We start from the raw sequence: 19,018 nt of genomic DNA, 5'->3' as shown, positions 1-19,018 counted from the left end.
ATGTTTTCTAGACTCATATTCCTTACACAGGATTACGCATGTTTTTGGGAGTGTGTATGCGTGCACACAGAAACATACGCGCACGCACGCACACCGTGCAGTCCTCCTGAAGCGTAAGGAGCGACCTGGCAGCTGGCTTTGCTGCGGCGCGTGCACAGCGCGGTTCTCAGAGTTTCCCCGTTCCGGGGGCGGAGCCTCAGACCACGCCCACCGTATGTGGAGCGCGCCCAGAGCCGGCTCGTCCCCAGCGCTGTCCTGCAGTCCTGCTGTCCTGCTGCAGCGCGAGGAGGCCTCGCAGCCGTGCGCTGATTCGGCGGGTCTCTCCGGCAGCTGGACAGTGCCTGGCCAGGCTCCTGGGAGCTGGTGTGCCCGCAAGGCGGGGCAGGGCGGTGCCTCTCCCGGACGCGCCCCGCAGCCGCAGGGGCGGAGTCCTCCGCTGGCAGGCGCCTCTGGCCGCATTCTGTCCTTGCTGAATGTCAGGGTGGGAGCCGCTCCTCCCCTCAACCGCAAGACAGGGCCTCCTCCCTTTTCTGTCACTGACATCCATTGACATCTGTATCTTTAAATATTTGCACAATGTATCATTTCTGTATGCCAAATGTGAGCTAATAATTCTCTGGTAGTATCCCTTCTGTCTGCCTCTCTAATTTTGGATAAAAAATCGTTTTGCAGTAGAACAATTTTAACGTATTTTAGGAAATATGCAAGCTGCTTTAAGTGGGATCTTCCACTGAAGTACATCAGTCAACATGTTAATACAGGTTTTTGTATTTGTTGCACCTAATCTACTTTTGCTGAGCACAGTTATCATTCATATGGGAATATTGGCCTAGACGTGAAGGGACGGAGGTTATATTGAAAGCAGAGTCCCAGGGTTACAATGCCCTGAGTCAGGTTCCTTTGTCATCGTGTGCCCCGCATTGCTGGGTACCACATTCTATATGAAGGATGTCATCCTGGGCATCTGTGGCTTACATCCTAGTGACACGCAGCTGTAAGTGGTCATTTTTCTTCTCCATTTCTCCCTTCTTTTGCCCGTCCCGAGCCTGCTCTCCATGCCTCTCTCCGTGGCTATTCTCTCTATCCTTGCTAGAGTGAAAGAATGGGGGAGGTAAGGAATTGGTGTGATCACCCCTTAAAATACATGACCTGCCTCCTTTAGATGGCAATAGTTGGCCTATTAACGGATGGAGTTCACACACGCAGAGAGCTGGTTCTGCTGTATTAATGCAGAAGTGGATGGCGTGGCTGCCGCTTGGGGCCTGGGCACAGAGATCCCAGCTGCCAGCAAGCAAACAAGCACCCCGATGCCCCCTCCCTCATGGTCGTGCGCCGCCTGGGTCGCCCGCTCTGACCTCTGCTGGTTTTAACTGGCAACAGAGAAAACCATGACTCAGGATGAGAAAGGTCTGGAATTGGAAAGAACAGACACAACCACTCTGCTCCTGGGTGCTATTTATGGCCATGGAAAAAATTTGGAAGAATGGAGGCCACAGGCTAGGAAAAAGACAGCTAAATTATTATGAATTTACAGAAGATTAGGTCATGCTCTTAGTAGCTACTTTATTCCGAGGCCACTGTGCTCTGGGCACCCCCCTTCTAGTGGAAGGAGGTGAGCTCGCAGCATTTCCATCTGCGCCAGCTGCCCAGAGAAGTGCCAGGAGACGGGGCAGTGCGCTCAGGGGCGCTGGCTAGGACCTGGCCCCAGACGGCCCAGCTCAGCCTCCCCAGTTCTGTGAATGAGCCGGCCGACCACCACGGCTGCTCCCGAGGGCAGGCCGACTCCTCGAAGCCGGGACTCCTCCCGGAGGACCCCGCCCCACTGGCTAACTCCCTGCGAGGCTGCTGGGCTTCCCTGCCTGGCTCACCCTCCGGTGGAAGGAAGGGGGTGGCTCCCGGGACGCGCCCCTGAGGGTTCGCCTGGGCCGCAGCTCCCAGCGCCAGCACCGCTGCCCGGCAGTAATTAGACGCGGCCTAGTTATCTGGCTGCGAGGCGGCGCGCGCCGGGCACTGGGACACGGAGACCTGCCCCTGCGGCTGCTGACGCACTTGCCCCTCGATGTGCAGTCGTGGCTGCTGTCCTGTTTTGTGTCAACACACCCACGCAAAGCAGGCCGGGGAGCGGAGGCCAGTGCCGTGCGCCGCAACTCCCCCACCCCGCACGACGTTCAGCCACTGTGTCGCAGCCCCTCCGACCGCCCCATTTGCCTGGCACCCCCCGTTTCCCTCTGTTCTGGGGTGCGCAGCGCCTGCAATACCGCCAGCCCGCCGAGGCCCGCTGAGCCCCAGACCCGGGCGCCAGCGCGCCCAGTGTCCCTGTTCCCCAGAAGGAGGGGTCCGCGGGGGCTGGGCGCACGCGAGGCGGGGCGGCCGCAGCCGCTGATTTATGAGTCTGATAATGAAAATCCCATTAGGCTCCTCTCATTGAGAAAAAGGAGCTGCAGAAAAAAAGCTGCGTGTGTCAGCTCGGCATTGACGCAGGCAGCTCTGACGGCAGCAGCGGGCGGGGGCGCGCGGCCCGCGGGGGGCGCACGAGGGACGGCCGGCCGGCGCTGCCCTCCCCGCCGCGCGCCTCCGTGCGCTGCACCCCCGAACCTCTCGCGGCTCCCCCCACTGCAGCCCGTGTGCCTCCCTGACCGCACACCTCCCGCCCTCGCACTCTCCCCGAGATCCCGTGCCGTACCCCGCGATCCCCCTGTCGCACCCTGCCATCCCCCATTGCGCACCCTCTCTGTAGTCTCCCGTGCCACCCCCACGCGAATCCGGGCACCCCTAGTACCCCTTCCGTGACAGCAGGGCAGAGGAGGTGGAGGTGTACAAGGGCAGAAGGTGGGGGCGTGGATCCCAGCCCCCAGGGGAAAAGGACTGGGGCTGAGAGGCACCAGTTCCCTAGGGAGCTTGATGCCCAAGACCTTATCGCCGTCACTGGAACCCCCTGCTCTCTGGTGCTGCCCCTGACATCACCCCCCCAGCCCCCTCTCCAGCAAGTGTGTATTGTTCATGGCCTGAGAGCCTCCTGGAGTCAAGGTTACTTTTCTGTTAAAAAAAGTCAGGACAGGAAAAAAGGTTAGTGGTGCTGGGCTCTGCGCGCCCTTGTATCCACGCCTGTTTCCTCAGGGAAAGCTCTGTACCTGACCCCCTCCTTGGGGAAGCCTGGAGAGACCTGCCCCCTGCCAGGAGGTATGGGGTCCTGGGCGCTGGGACTGCCTGAGCAGACGCAGTTGTGGCTTAAACATAAATACTGCTTGTCTGTTAAAACAAGCAAAGGACTGCATGATCCTAACATCGGGATTTCCAGACCAGTGGCCTTCTGGCATTCTCCCGCGAATAAGTTTGCCCAGTTTTAATCCTTTTAAATGTGCTGCAGAATTCATTTTACAGGACATGCCTGAACTTGGCAGCCACAATTCAGCCTCCAGCCTTAAATTCTGACGTTTGTTTCTGCTCTGCTCTCATTGGCGCGGCCATCTGTTTTTCAGAATGTGTTAGTGGCATGGAGCTTGCAGCCCACCTGCTGCCAGCAGTATCCTCCCCGGTGGGGAGGAAGAGTGAGAAAGCCCTCTTGTTATAACTTCCTTCTCATCTGTAGTAAACCCTAGGTATGCCTGGAATTAGAAACACGAATGACTGATGCTTGTACACCAGTGTTCACAGAAGCATTATTCACAATAGCCAAACACGAACAGCCCAAGTGTATCAAGTGGCAAATGGATGAACAAAACGTGGCCCATCTATGCAGTGGAATACTTACTCACCCTTAGACAGGAATGAAGTTCTGACACCTGTTGCTGCAAGGATGGACCCTGAGGACATTATGCTCAGTGAAATAAGCCAGGCACAAGAGGACACATACTGTGTGATTCCACTTATATGAGGGACCTGGAGTCACCACACTCATAAAGACAGGAAGTGGATGGCTGGTGCCAGGGACAGGGGAAGGGGCACAGGGAGTTAGTGTTCAAAGGGGATTGAGTTTCTGTTTAGGAAGATGAATGAAAAATTTGGGGAATAGATAGTGGTGATGGTCATACAATATTGCAAATGTAATCAATGCCACTGAATTGTACACTTAGAGATGGTTACAATGGTAAGTTTTATGTTATGAGTATTTTATCAAGATAGGAAACAAACAAGAATGTCTCTTAGAAATACCAGGTTTCCTCTTCAAACTGCTGATTCTGAGAACCGCGTCCCCTTGGGCCTGCTGCTAGGTTTTGCCATGCCTTCTGCTGCCTTAAAACCAAAATGAGACAGACCCTAAAATCACTAAGGGCTTTCTTGCCCTTTTGCAGTTTGCCAAAACGATCATTATGTCTACGTGAGAATGTTTGGGAGTGGACTAAATTCCTTACCTTATAGATCTTTCCTTTGATAGTGCTTTGCCAAAAACACCCTGAGATGGAGCTCTGCCCCCAACACTACCATGACACACATTAATATAATGGTTTTTTTTTTAGAAAAATAATTGCATCATTTTGGTTATTGCTAACCTGTGCGGTACTAGTTTCCTATTGCTGCTGTAACAGATGGTCACAAATGTAGTGGCTAGAAACAACAGGAATTTACCATCTTACAGATCTAGAGGTCAGGGCTGTGCCCCTCTGCTAGCTCTGTGTGGAGTCTGGTCCTTGCCTTTCCCAGCCTCCAGGGGCTCCTGCCTTCCTCGGCCCTTGGTCCCTTCCTCCTCTGCTCACAGCGGGAAAGTTCTCCTCTTTCAAGGACCATGTGGTTGAACTGGCCCAAGCCCATCTGGGTGACTCAGGTCACTCTCCCCACCCGGGATCCACACCCTTCATTACACTGCAAAGTCCCCTTTGCAGGACAGGTATAATGGTCACAGGTGCTGGGGATGAGGGCCAGATCCTGCTGACCACACTCCAGCATGCATTAGATTCATGACATTAAATTAGGGAGTATTTTGACCTCAGAGGTGCTGGCCAGCTTGCTCACAACTTACATTTAGGGGAGAAAGGCACTGAGGTTCTCCTTCATGGCTGTTAGCTGGCTGGCTTCACACCTATTTCAGAGACCTGGGCTGGTGGCTCTGTCACTCCCTCGCCCCTGAGTTACTCCTCCGTGAGTGGTGAGTCTTGACTGGGAGCTCATCATCTTTGCAGCTGGGACCTCCGGTAGACAGTCCCCAGTTATGTGTGCCGCCTGCTGGGGATGGGGTCAGATGTAGCTGCCCAGCGTGAGCTCAATGGACAGAGGGTGGGTGCAGAGCAGACCCTGTGGTCACACAGGGCCCCGCCCTCAGCAGGGCCTCAGGCTTGGTTATTACTTGGCTGTGACATTTTTGAAATTCTGTATAATTTTTGAGCAGAAGTCCCTGCATTTTCATTTTGCACTGGGAACTGTGACTTTATGCGGCTGGTAGCGGGTGAACGGGATATGCCGCCTGGCTGGAAGTCTCTGCAGCTGGTCTTTTATTCTGAACTCGGCTCCTCACCCAGAGCATGGCTCTTGCTGCCCCAGGGCTGCTGTGGGTGGAGACTGTTCCAGTTTCCTGCAATGGATGCTACGTTGGGGCAAGGGGCGCACAAGCTGCGGCTCTCACCCTCACTAGGCAGCACGGAAGGCTTTGCTGCTGTAACGAGCAACCCGACAATGAAGTGACTTGAGCCTCACACACGGGCTTCTCTCCCAGGTCATGGTCCTGGGTCCTGGCAGCTCGTGGGCTCTAAGGTTGCTGCAAGGAAAGGGAAGTGTCTAGCAGACACACCAGCTCTCTCATGGGCTGTGGCCTGCGCTGGTGCACATCAGCTTCCGCTCCTGCTTCTCGAGAGAATTCATCCCGTGTGGCCACATCTAACTGTGAGGAACCTGGGAAACAGACGGCTCTGTGTCAGGCTGTAATTTTCCTAATGGGGAAGGAGAGGAGGGTGGATTTTGTGGATGGTCTCAGCCCCCGCCTGCCCGCCTGTTCTGGGCCTGCTCTCCTTGGCCTCCCTCCTTAAGCCCATTGGCTTTGGCTCTCAGGGGGTCCTAGCTGTACCTTTTCCCCCGAGTGCAGCTGTAATGAAACTATTTTTAAAAACACATTCTCTCCTTTTCTAGGTTTGGCACAAAGCAGGGAGACTGCACCAAATTCTCAGTTTTATCTTTAAATACTTGGAATCTCAGGAGGACCACATGGGCAGGAAGGAGGGGAAACGGCCAGATCCTTGGGGGAAGGAGGGCAGACCTGACACTTTAACCTGCTTGTTGAAAACCCTTGGATCCCACTTGTCTGTTGCCTTAGGACAAACCCAATTCTGAGGGCTGATTACAGGCCCCACATTCTCTTGTAATGAGCTCATCTTCTTGAAGGTCTGTCTCCCCAGAACCTCTCCTGGTACCACCTTCCTCTCTCTTTTCTCCTGGCCAGTGCCCACTCTGCTTTGAGGTCCTACTAGAAATACCCCCTCAAAGACATCCCAATCACAAACACATAGCTTTGCTGTGCTCTACGGGCACACTGCTAGTGTTCCTCCAGAGCACAAACTAGAGCTTCCAGTTGCATGTGGACACGTCATCCCTGTTACAGCGCTCCGCACACTGGCCCCAAGGCCATAAGCGCCACCAGGCACCCACGCGGCTTATTTCCAGCCTGTTCTCCTGTGCGCTCTGCATAGTACCTGGCACACAGGTAACACTCAACACGCATGTTCTCTATGACTGACTGAAGAGATCGCTGGGACGGGGATGAGCTGAAGCACAGGTGTAGGTATGTGCTGGTTTGTATGGCTGGTGCTCAGATTTAAGCTCTTGATTGCCAGGGATGGCTGCTGCAAGCCTGAGAGTGGTGGGAAGACGGGTCTACCTTGTGCCTGTGAACCCCTGTCATCCCCAGTCCAACTTCTCATTTCCTTTACTCTTTCTCATTTTTCCTCCCAGGTTCACTATGTTTCCCATTTTCTGTCATGTGCATGAACTCTGCTGATTATATCATTTCCTTGCACGATTATTTGCACTTGAAACATTATATTAGTGATTTTCAGCATATATTTAAGATAAATGTGTCTCAAGATATAAGACAATTGACAGACACAAGAAACTTTTTAAAAAAGGGAACTTGATACATTTGAAATAAATTAGAAATGTTCATTGCCATCCTTACTTAATTTCTGCAGAATTTCCTCAGCTATGTGGCCGTGTAAAATTGTCTTTGATCTTCATTCAAGTTGAACATGTGCTATACAAACTATATAACCCTTTAACAACACTCATTGTATACATTTGTTTTAACATTGCCATGGTTACTAAAATAAGTGATTGAAAAAATTTTGATCAAAGATCAAATTGTAAAGGGCTACATGCTGCGACAGCATGTTCTTTTATTGGTACATCAGTCAAATTCTTGGCATTTCTCAATGGAAAATTCCATATTTGCAAGAGAATCTCCAACACTTCCAACCTTGGTGTGTTGAGACTGTCTCCAGTCTCAGAGAGGCAACCTCGCAGCTTTCCATGACATTATAGCTTATTCTTCATGTGAGAAAACGTGGTGTTGAGCTGTTGCTGACAGTGGGAGGGGAGCTGGCAAGCAGGGCTCTTGATCAGGAAAGAGTATGCATGTCCCCACACAGCCCTGACTCCATCCAAGGGCACTTGTGTACCTGCTTACGTATTGTAAAAGACATATTTGTTCTCAGTTTAACTTAAGGTAGGAACAAAATGCTACCTTTTTTGTTATATATAGCAAAAGAAAAGTTTTATGTTGGCATTTGGCTCAGTGCAGCAATCCTTTTATTTTTTTATTTCTTTGCCAACTTTTCTATCAGTTCTTTTAAGAGTCTCAGTCTCTAATTTGTGAGGACTGCTTTTGTTATGGCCTATCAGTCACTATTCTAAAAAACCAAGATGTTTTTGTATATGATAGTTCTTCTCTTCACACACTGGCCGACATCTGCAGTCACTAATGGGGACCAAGAGTAAAGTCTCCCGAGACAATTGAAGTTGAGAAAATAAAATATACTTTATACCAAATTAAAACATGGTCAGTGTGTTAGAACAATGCCTACTGTATTCAACACTTGCCTGGTAGCCACCAAAAAATGATGTGTGAAAACAGAAGGCTCTTTAAGTGGGGAAACCAGAACCCCCTGGACTCCCACCTGACCAATCCTGATCATCTGTGAGCCAGTACAGGTGGCACGCAGGGCACACGAGGGGCTGCGTTAGGGGCTAGAGGTGGGGCACACACTGACTGAACTCCCAGGTCCCACCTGCTTCTCCCTTTCTAGCAGGTTGGTCTGTCGTCGGGGCAGTGTGCCCAGCCCTGGGTGAAGCAGTCATTTTCCCTCTGCTGTGGCTGGGGGTGGTCTGTGGCACGGTCCTGGCCAATGGGGCACAAGCAAGCCACTGAAAGCTCTGGGGAAGGTTCTGTTTTTCCTGGTAAAAGAAGCAGATGTCAGGTGGCATCAGTTTTTTCTCTCATTTGCATGCTTTGAACACAAAATGGCAGCTGGATCTGGGCAGCTACCTTGCTCGTGAGGCAAAGGCCAGGATGGCCGGAGGCTCCGGCATCACCGAGTTGCTGACTGGCAGCAGTTGCTCACTTCCAGGCTCGCTGTTCCATGAGGACAAGAGGTCCCTTGCTTCTAGCAGAGTGCATTCCTACTATGCACACACCCTGATCACAGCCATGCCCTGGGGTGAAGGGTGCTCCCACACAGGTGGGGCAGGGGCATGCAGAGGGGGGAATGCCACCTCATTCCAGTGAGGAGGACAGAGCCGGGGGGATCCCAAGGCTGGCAGCCCTTGAACTGAGCACTGAAGAAGGAACCAGCTGCCTGGCAGGTTTTGGCCTGGGGCAAGCATCCGGGCAGGGGGTCCTGGCAGAGCGAAGGGCAGCCACTGGTCAAGGTGGGGAGGTCTGGAGGAGCTGGTGTGTCTGGGGGACTTCAGGTGTTTCCAGAAAACAAGGAGGCCATGGGGGAGGGGAGGCTGGAGATGCGAGCAGGAGCCGGATCTCAGGGCTGCCTGTGGCCGGGAGGCAGCTGACTTTGTCCTTCCGGGAAAGCAGAGCGTTGTTAAGCTGGGACACGATATGGTCAGACATCATTTCACGAAAATACTTTGACACGTGGCAGGAGGAGCATGAAGAGGATGTTAGGTGACCTCCATAAAGTCTAAGCTGAAAATGATGCGGGCCTCAGCCGAGCCAGTGGAGACAGAGAGGAGGGGACAGCGGGGAGAAGGCAGCCTGAGGGATACCTGGGGGCAGAGACACCCAGGGTCTTAATTCACAGGGACAATGAGCCAAGTCCGTTCAGTGGGAGCTCTAAGAGAGGAGCCGGCCGCTTGCCATCTCACGGGATGAGCAGCCGTCCCTAGCCTGGCCAGTTCGGCCAGGGGAACCCTGTTCCAGAAGAGGTTGCTGTTTTAGAATCAGGGCTCCAGGACTCTGAGGAAGATGGGTTTTTAAATTATCAGTCAGCCATAATGATACATTCTCTCTCCTTCCTGACTTCTCTCTTTACTTCCCTCCTTCTGGGTGAGGGATTTCCTTTATTTCTTGGTCACCTGAATGAGGTGTTAGAGTGACGAGGGGAGTTGATGTGTAGACTATTCTCTCCTTTCTATCTTTTTTTTTTTTTTTACCGCCTTCCTTTGTTAGCCAACTAAACTCAAAATAATTATGCCAGATCTTATAGAAAGAGGAAAAAAAAACCCAGTACCCCCTGGATCAAAGCTGGCTGGCTCTGCACCTCCGGGGTGGAACAGTGATCTTAGATCTCAGGACTGAAGGGGCCTCTGTGTTAAAAGTTCCATTTTCAAGGAACTAATTTCTTAGTGAAGTGAAGATCTTTAAAGAGGGGATGTGGCATTCCCTCAAACCTCTTGGGGCTCTCACTGCCAGCCTTATGGAGGTTAACTAAAGAATCAGAATGTTTTAGGACTGAAAAGAATCTTACTGGTGAAGGGGTTCAACTCTCATTGTGTAAAGACGGAAGATAAGATCCCGGAAGATGAAATAACATTTCTGGAATTAAACAGTGTGTGAACAGTGGTGAAGATGAAAATGGACGAAAAATACAGGTTTCCTAAATTTCAGTTAAGTGTTCTTTCCCCTCACTAACCTTGGATGGGAGACGTTTCAAAGACTGCAGACATATGAGACAACAGATAGATAGACAGACTGATGCTAGGTAGATAGATTAATAGATAGATAGAAGACAAATTTATAGATAGATGGTTAGATGAATAGATAAATAGCACTTCTTCATCCACATCTGTAAATGACATGCACATCTGATCCTTAAACCAAACTATTATGTGGTTAGGGCTAATATTTTTATCCCCATCTGTAAAAATGGGGATAAAAATATTTGCCCTAAGGAAGCAGAATCTTAGTAGTATCAAATGACTTTCCCAAATTCACAGAGAAAAACAGAACAGAATTAAGAACAGAAACCATGCCTGGTTCTAAGTGATTTCTTCCCAGTATATTTATCACATAATACATAATACAGAGGGATAGCAGGCTCAATATTTATATGCTCAGTTTAGCAGACAAGGGTTATAAAAGTGCACATTATGTTATATCCTGTTAAGTCCATCACAATCCCAAGTTGCCTGAGGATGAAGTGGCCCCTAGACCCTAACCGTTCCCATTCAGTGAACCAAATCACTTTCTGAGGACATGTTAAATGTGTTTTCAGTAACATAGTTCTGTTTACCCTCTGAAAATTTGACTTATCCTTCTTTTAAAATGAAAATGATTGTGAATTATAAACTGGTACAAGCCCTTTGAAGAAGAATTTGAAAATATCTAGTCAAACTATGTTTATACTTACCCTGTGACCCAGCAACCCCAGTTCTAGGAATTTACCCTAAAGTTATACCTCTGATGGTATGATGATGTAATGTACAGAAGGATGTATTGCAGCACTATTTGATCTTAAAGTGCTGGAAATTGCCTGCCTATCCCAGCAGTCTGCTCTGGCCTAGCAGACTGTGGCACATTCACACAGTAAATAACTCTGCATCTGATACAAAGTGATGCACTCCCCAAGACTGATGGGGGGGTGATTTTCAGGAGATGAAATCAGGTGAAAAACAGCAAACTGCAAAGGATCATATATAGTATAAGCTTTGTGGAGGACAAAACTCTAGAAAATAAGAAAGCAAACATAACTATTCACCTTTACAAAAGGAAACAGAACTAAGATCAACCTGAAAACAATGAAATCGACTTCCTCCAAGGGTTCTGAAAGAAAGGTGGAGTAGGAGGATTATGGAAGGGAGGGACCATCTCTTTGCGCATCTGAAAGTGTGGTTTTGACTTTCAGAAGCATGTGCAAAAATACACACTGAAACAATCAAATTAAATCAATAATATGGGAAGTGGAAGAGCCCCTAAAATTGAAAGGGTGCTTAAGCACATGAATCCAGTCATCTTTCAAATGAAAGACAATGGAAGGGAAATAAATAAGAAAAAACACATCCAAATATCACATGAACACAGTGTGTGACTACAGATCCTCTGGATTTTGTGCCATCTGGTGAGAGGTGATGGGGGAAGAATCGCAGACAAATCCTGACTTCCTTTAGTAGTGTGTGTTTGTAGTGGTAAGGGCAAGGCCACCAGGAAACTTTTAGACACGTTATAGGGTCGAGCTGGTGGGCAAATACGTTGATGTTTTTGGAGCTGTGATGAAAGGGACATACCTAGATGCCCTGGGGAAAGGCAGGAAGGAACTCCCACCTCCTAAAATTTTGAGTGCATGTGTATGTGCACACATATGTTTCTCTACATATGTGTATATGTGTATATATCTCAGAGTGTGCATGTGTGTCCATGCATGTGTTCAGTTATTGCTTCAATCTGTCTGCTGCAAGGACCAAGAAGAAAAGACACCCAGTAGCAGTGAGCACCCTGGCACCCAGAAATTGTTTTCTAATACCACTACAAGGAACAGCGTTTCTTGTGGAAATGGCTAATTCCAGGCTGGGGCAAGGTGGTAAAAGATGAACTTAAAAGATCTTGCTGTACTGAAAGTAAGGAAGAGTTCAGAAAATGATGAGGCCTGAGTAGAGGATGCAGGAGCCAGCTTCAAGGAGCTCTCCTTGGCCCTTTCAATGCACCAAGTATGAGTGAAATAATTACATATAGGAAATGGATTATAAACTATTAAAAATGTGAATTTATGAGTATTTTCTATTTTAGTATTCATAATATTATGAATAGACTCATAAGTCAGTAAGTGAGGGATGGGAGAGGCCCTGGCTATACCAGGGCTGGCGAGTTCCAAAGCCATCAAGCACAAGGACCCAGCCAGGACCTTCATGGAAGCCGATTCCGGCCAGACTGCAGCAAGGAGCGGCATGCTCACCACACATGCATGTGTCTCCCCACAGACTACTTATTGACTACTTATTGGTTGCAAATGAAGCAAAAAGAGTAATTACACAGTTGAGAAATCAGACAAGACCCTGATGCAGATGACCAGTGAGACCCAAATAGACAGCATTCTCCTGATGTAATGTTCTGCAAAAGGCACAGCCTCCCTCCCTGCAGCATGTATTCCAGCTCAGAGCACATGACCTGAACCTTACTCATGAGGAAACATCTGACACACACCCTGAGAGAGAGTTTTTAAAAATAGGGCTTCAGGGGGGTGTCTATGTCCTTCCAAAATCGCTGTGTCATGAAAGGTAAAGAAAGTTGCTGGAAATGTTCTGGATGGAAGGAATCTAAGAAATATGGCAATTAAATGCAATCTGTGACCCTAGACTGGGTTCTCTTCTTGGAGTGTGAGGATAGGTGTTCTAAAAGACATTGGATTGATGGGGAGATTATGGATGGAGGCTCGATAAAGCGACTGTGCCAGTCATGCTGATTTACTGACATGGACAGCAGTGTTGTGTTTATACAAAGAAAAAGATGTTATTCTTGGTAAATACACACTGAAGTGTGTTGGTAAAGGACCAAGAGGTATATAACTCACTCACAACTTATTAAAAAAAAAAGAGCACATGCAAGTGACAGAGCAGATGGGGCTAGAAGGTTAGCCAGAGAGGAATCTGGGTAACGGGTGTATGGCCATTATTTGTACTTGTTTCTATTCTTGCACCTTTTCTATACATTTGAAATTACTCTCAAAGAAAAATCTAAAAAAAAAAATGTGAGTGATGAAATCTGAATGGATGAAATACTCAGGAGAACTAAGCCTGCTACACTTACGGAAGGAGAGGAACAGTATGATGTCCCTAACATTTCTGCATCTATATGAACAGTTTAAAAACCTAAACATAACGCACATCTATCAGGTTCTTCCTCCTAAGGAAAAGCCTCCTCCAAAGCCTCACTACTGGATGCCATGCTCCATGGCTCGCCTCCTTTGCCTCATTTCTAACATGGAATTTCGGGTCTGGGGGTTGCTTCTTCAGAATGTTCCTTCCAGCTCAACAAGTCAGTGACTGGACTCTGAATCTTTATTTTCAGATGTAACCAACATTAAATAAGCTACCGTCAGACTTTCTGTGGCTCCAATAGCCATTTGCAGATCATCTCCCACAACTTAGCAATTCTTTTAGGCCAAGAAATGATTGAGCTCAGTGGTTTAACACAAAGCCTGGATGTGCAAGGATGACGACAGCAGAGTTTCTAATGTGGTGTCTGGTAAGTGGGCCACTTCGTCCAGGCAGCCTACTTGGATTTTGCTGGCTTCTCCCACCTCTCCTTGGAAGTGGTCAGAATTCATACCCCACTGTCCAAAGATCTTACTTCTCTGAATGAGGAGAACCTGGAAGCCCTCTCCCGAAAAAAGGGGAAATGGAAAGGCCTGGCAGTGAACACAGCCCTCCCACTAACTCCGGGTGCTGCTAGGTGTCAGGAAAGTCCCAAAGTCCCCCGAGGGCTTTTTACTCTCAATGTACTCCTTTCGGTCTCAGGAGGTCATTTGCCTGGGCAGGGAAGCAAGGGGCCAGGAAAGGGGAGGCCAGGTCAAAGCAGGCCTCATGCCTTCACGGTCGACGTCCTGCCTGCAGAAGCAGGTAAGCCCCTCAGAGACCGCGGGACCTCTGCTCACTCACACCCCTGGTTTGTTACCCCTTCCCAGAGTTTAGATGAAACCACCTCTAAGCCTATAAAATATCCTACAATTTGATTTTTTCATTATCTTAATATGGGAAAGGACTGGCCAGCAGAGAGGGAGAGAAGCCCAGTCCCATGAAGAATTGTCCCCCACTGGAAATGAAATAAGGTCTTCCTGGCTCACGTATCAGGCTCCTGTCAGTGTTCGTCTGAGCTCCTCTGACCGTGATCTGCTCAGGCTATGTAGGCAACATCAAGGTGTTACCAGATGTGTGAGGTACACATATTTATACCAGCAAAGTGGAAACAGCTATCTGCTTTCTTGGCATCAATGACTCTGTGATCCTCAGCAAAGTCTACCTTATTTTCTGACCTTACTTCAGAAGACAGGCAACTGCGTATGGATCCCGGGACTATGTCCACGTCCTCGCCTCCCGCAGCCCTGGCCAGCCTCCCTCCTCCTGCTCTGTGCTGAGTAGCAGCCTCGCTTAGCTGCTCCTTCTGCTCCTTATCTCACCTCCCCTGATCCTCTGGCCAATGTTCTTTCTAAAATGCATAGGACAATATTTCATTTCTTTCTGAAAACCCTTCGAGGCCTGCAGGATGTAGTCTCGGAGTGTGGCCAGATACCCTCCCGCCCTTTGTTCCCTGGTGTTCCAAGCCATCCCTCCTCCTGCCCCCGTGCCTGGCATGCTGGCCTCTCCTGCAGAGGTGCCCCAAGCCTGCAAGAGGGGCTCGGCGTGAGCCGCCCTGAGGTCCCTGCCCACCTCTCCTCCTTGGCTCCGCAGCATCTCTCAGTGGGCACCTCTTCTGTGTCCCTGCTTCTCCTGGAGACCCCAGGACCCCAGGCTTCGGAATGCCAGAGCTTAGAAGTCCTTGAATGGATAAAATGTTTGGCTCCTAGGTGGGGCTTTCTAAAGTTTCAGGAACTGCGATGTTGGCTCACTGGGTGAGGAGGGCTGTGAACACACAACAGGCCTAAAGGATAGGGGCACGGTGCCCTGAGGACCGCTCAGGCCCTCCACCCATGAGCGTGGCCCAGGGCTAGGCATGCCCCTGGTGTGCATGGCAGGCTGGGGCTGGGGCAGGAGAGGAATAACCAGCAGGGAGAAAGAAAGGAGGCGAGGCAGAAGAGATTGCGGGAGAAGATAGACGGGGAGGGACCTGGAGTCCCTTGAGGATCACCCTGAGACCCGACCATGGTCCTGGGCAGGGGCTCACATACTCCTATATGGATATTTTATTTGGGGGATCACTGGGGCAGAGAAATGCCCTGCCAGCCTCTGAGCTCCCCTTCTTCTGTTTGCCACCAAATGAATAAAGCATCTCCTGAAGGTGTGGTGAGGTGGAGGGCTTCGGCAAGGCTAAGCCTAGCTTTTGTGCAGTTATTTGCAAAGGCAAAATCCCTGTCATCACGCAGCTGCCGTTTTAGTGGGAGAGGGAATAAACAGGCCACCCAGTAAGCCGTATGTCGGGCAAGGAGGGTGGGGCAAGCAGCAGTGTGGAGGGGGGAAGCTGTCGACTTGGTGGCCACTGGGAGCTTCTCCTAGGAGGCCCCAGGGCAGAGATGAGGAGGAAGATAACAGACCCTGTGGGACTCAGCAAAAGGGCTTGGGAGCGGTGGGCAGGTGTGGAGCTCTGAGTGCCTTCCAGGGAGGCATGTTGGGGCTCTGGACCCAGGAGCAGGGGAAGAAGAGGGATGAGACCAGACAGGGGAAAGGACTTGCATGTAGGTCACTCTTAGGACTGTGGTTTTCACTAGGGGTCACTGAGGCCACAGGAGGGTATTTGGCAGAGAAGTGACATGAAGGTGCCTTTGACCCAGCCCTGGCTGCCATGGACAATGGCCAGGCAGTGGTCTGAGGTGTGTCACAGGGCGAGTGGGAGGCTCGGGAGCCTGAGCATGTTACAGGGGGAGGGGACAGAATTGGCCAGAGGATGGAACATCAGGTGTGAAGAAAAGAGGAGGCAACGCTTTTTCCCACGTGCAGCAAAGAGGAGAAGTGCTCATTTAATGAGGCAGGGAAACCTTGGGAAGAGCAGGTGCGGTGAGGCGAGGTGGAGAGCCCAGGGAGAGTGTGGAGCCTGTCCCACGCCTTCCAGCCCCGGAGGTGGGGGAGTCTGGCGCTCAGGGGAGAGGTCTGGGGTAAATGTACACATGCAGGCATCTTCAGTGTTCCGAGAGGCCTGAGACCAGGAGACTGGGACCACTGGGGCAGAGAGGGGGTGGCGCGGGGCAGAGAGAAGGGCTGTGCACTCTGCCTTGGGCCTACCAATGCCCGGGAGCTGGGCAGCGACAGATTCAACAAATGTGACTTGAGAGAATGGCTAGAAGGGTAGAATTAAAACCTGGAGGGGAGGAGGCTTGACAGTGACATGAAGGATGTGTTTGCAGGAGGAGGAACCCTGACATCTGCCCAAGGTGGCCAGCAAGTCAGAACAGATGAGCACCCCAGGCTGGCCCTTGGATGGCTCAGTGGGTGGGCTAGTGGCCTGGTCAGCCAGGGGTTTGCTGAGGGGCTGAGAAGTCGTAAGACAGTCTTGCTGAAGTAGGTTTGAGAGCCGCTGAGAGGAGAAAGCCCAGAGACTTGCATCTGTGGCCAGGGCAGGAGAGACTGGCTGGGGAGGGAGAAGATGGGGTCAAGGACGGTTGATGGGAGGATGACAGCATGGTGTGCACGTGGGAAGGGCCCAGTGGACGACCTAGGAGGTGAGGTCTCAGGGCGCTGTGAAGGCGTTTCCTCCAGCAGCAGGAGGGGCTGGGGTGCCCACTCAAGGGAGAGCAGCCTCTGAGGCAGCAGGGGCACTGGGGTGGGGAGGACCCCACTGGGCAGCCTCATCTGCTTCTCTGACAGGCTGAGCCGAAGACTGCTCTCAAGGGCTCTGCAGCTCTGCACCCCAGTCCTGGGAATCTGCTGTCACCAGGTCCAGGTCTCGGGCAGGAAAGGCGCTCAGGGTCAGTTCAGCCACATTTGTGCCTCATGTCCCCTGGAAGCCTTTGGGTGCTTTTATGAAGCTCCTGCACTTCGCGGTCCTGGGCGAGAGGTGGGGGATGGGCCCATCCTGCCGGGTGCCAGCGCACGAGTTCCTGTCCCGGCGGACCCGTGTGGGGAACCCACCCTGAGGTCCCCAGCAGCCCCCATCCCGCACCTTCTCCCAGGCGCCGCGCACCCCTGGGGGCTCGGGAGCTGAGGGAACGCAGGCTTGAGCTGCCAGTGGTGCACAGAGGGAGGTGACCTCCTGGGCCCCAGACGCTGCCCTGCGCCACGTGGCCGAGCCCCTGTCTCTTGCTACCTTCTGGACTGCGGACAGGCCCTGGGCCAGTCCCCACCCCGCTCTCCATCGTGCAGGGACTGAGTGATGCTCTGTTCTGCGTTTTGCTTTCTAGCGGGAGTGGGCAGAAAGACGGGGCTTGGAAGGGCAGGAGAGGTCTTCTAAGGGTGGTCTTTGGGGTCCCCCCACCCGCACGGAGGCGAGGGCGAGCGTCCGCGGGTGGGAGGAGCGGCCCCCGCGCGGCGACATCCCTGCGGATCTGGCTGTCCCCGCGCGCGGGCATCCATTCATTCACTGTGCCTCCTGAGCCGAGCGGAGGCCCAGAGGCTCCCACAGAATCTGTGAATGGGAAGGAGAGAAGCAGCGTCTGTTTCCACTCCCGCCTTCCCCGCCCCCTCCCCGCCTCCCTGGGGCCCAGTGAGCCCGACACCCAGGGACAGGGGGCAGGGGCGGGGTGGGGGTTTGCGCTGCGGGGGCGGACGAGGGGGCGCGCGAGCCTGGCTGCAGTCGGAGCTCGGGCGCAGAGCGGGCGGAAGCCCCCCCAGCGGCGACTTTGATTTCACCCCTCCGAAGCCCCCACCCCCCGGCTGGCAGGTGCGGGGGTGGCAGCAGTCTCCGCGGGAGCAGCCGCGCCAAAGGTCCGGCTGCTGACGTCGGAGCGCCGCTCCTGTCAATGAACGGCAGCGGCAGCCTGGGGACCGTCTGGCAACGAGGCTACGGACGTCATCGCCTCCTGTTGGACGCGGGGGGTGTCCGAGAGGCAGCGCCGGCTTAAAGGAAAACTCTCCAACTTCCAGGCAGCCGGGAGAGTGGCTCCTGAGAGCACATGCACCCCAACGCCCGGGGCGCGCACGCTCCTGCGCGCCCCGCGCTCTGGGCCCCAGGGGGTGTGGGGTCTCAGGGTGCGGCGGCCGCAGGGTGGGGGGGCGCGGAAATGGCCCGGTCTTCGCCGTCACCTTCTTGCGCGCCCCGCGGACTTGCCTGAAGACCCCCGGGTGCAAAGGAGGGGAAGAGAGTGCTCCGCACGGTTTGGACCTGCCTGCCCCCGTCCGGGAAGATGGGCGTGAAGCCCGGCGCTCCCGCAGCCGTGGGAGTGAGCTGCCGCCCGGGGCACCGCCGGCGGGCCTGAGGGACCCCAACTTGGGCCCGGCCTCGCTTGGCAACTTGCTTTGCGCAGTTCTCAATGGAGCCCTGGACCCGCCCTGCGCCTGGCCGGTGGCCTTCTTTTTTCCTTTTTTCTTTTTTTACCTTCTTTCTCTTTTTTAAATGTATGAACTTAACATGAAGCGGAAGGCAGATTAGTCGCTTCGGCATACTTTGGCGGTAAGTTGACAGTTTTTACCTATTACTTAACCCTTGAGAATCCAGAAAACTTAATTACAACCTTCTTCCTCGTTAAAAAAAAATACTTCCCATCATTTCCCACCACCCTCTATGGCAATAAGAAAATGTGTGTTGTGGGGTGAGTGTGGGTGGTGTGTGGGGACAGGACTGTTTTGAAGGAGGGGTTACGGGTGAGAGAGGAAAGAAACCTGAGTGTTCAGGGCTGGAAGACTCAGGGGTTGCCCAGCAGGTGAGAGCGGACGGCAGCCAGGGCCTGGGGGACTGGCTCTGGCCCCCGTGCTCAGGGGCTTGCCCAGCGCCAGGTCCCCTCCAAGGCTGCCCTGCAGCTCGGGGATGCCGGGCCGGCAGGCGCTCAGGAAGCAGCCAGGAGAGGCTGCT

At 52.3% G+C, this 19,018-nt stretch overlaps 2 protein-coding genes across 2 annotated transcripts in view; both read left to right on the top strand.

The window, feature by feature from the left end:
• The window catches only part of SFT2D1 (SFT2 domain containing 1), a 276,058-nt gene that overhangs the window by 186,062 nt on the left and 70,978 nt on the right, over positions 1 to 19,018 (top strand). The window lies entirely within an intron of this gene.
• Positions 18,612 to 19,018, top strand: part of PDE10A (phosphodiesterase 10A) — a 508,454-nt gene continuing 508,047 nt past the window's right edge. The window contains exon 1 of the mRNA XM_073219874.1: positions 18,612 to 18,619. The gene's annotated coding sequence lies outside the window, so the exon portion shown is untranslated. The remainder of the gene's footprint in view (positions 18,620 to 19,018) is intronic.

Source organism: Manis javanica, chromosome 13 (genome assembly GCF_040802235.1).
Source record: "Manis javanica isolate MJ-LG chromosome 13, MJ_LKY, whole genome shotgun sequence".
Classification (NCBI taxonomy): domain Eukaryota; kingdom Metazoa; phylum Chordata; class Mammalia; order Pholidota; family Manidae; genus Manis; species Manis javanica.
Note: the sequence above shows the minus strand (reverse complement) of the source record. Positions and strands in the feature narration are given on the sequence as shown.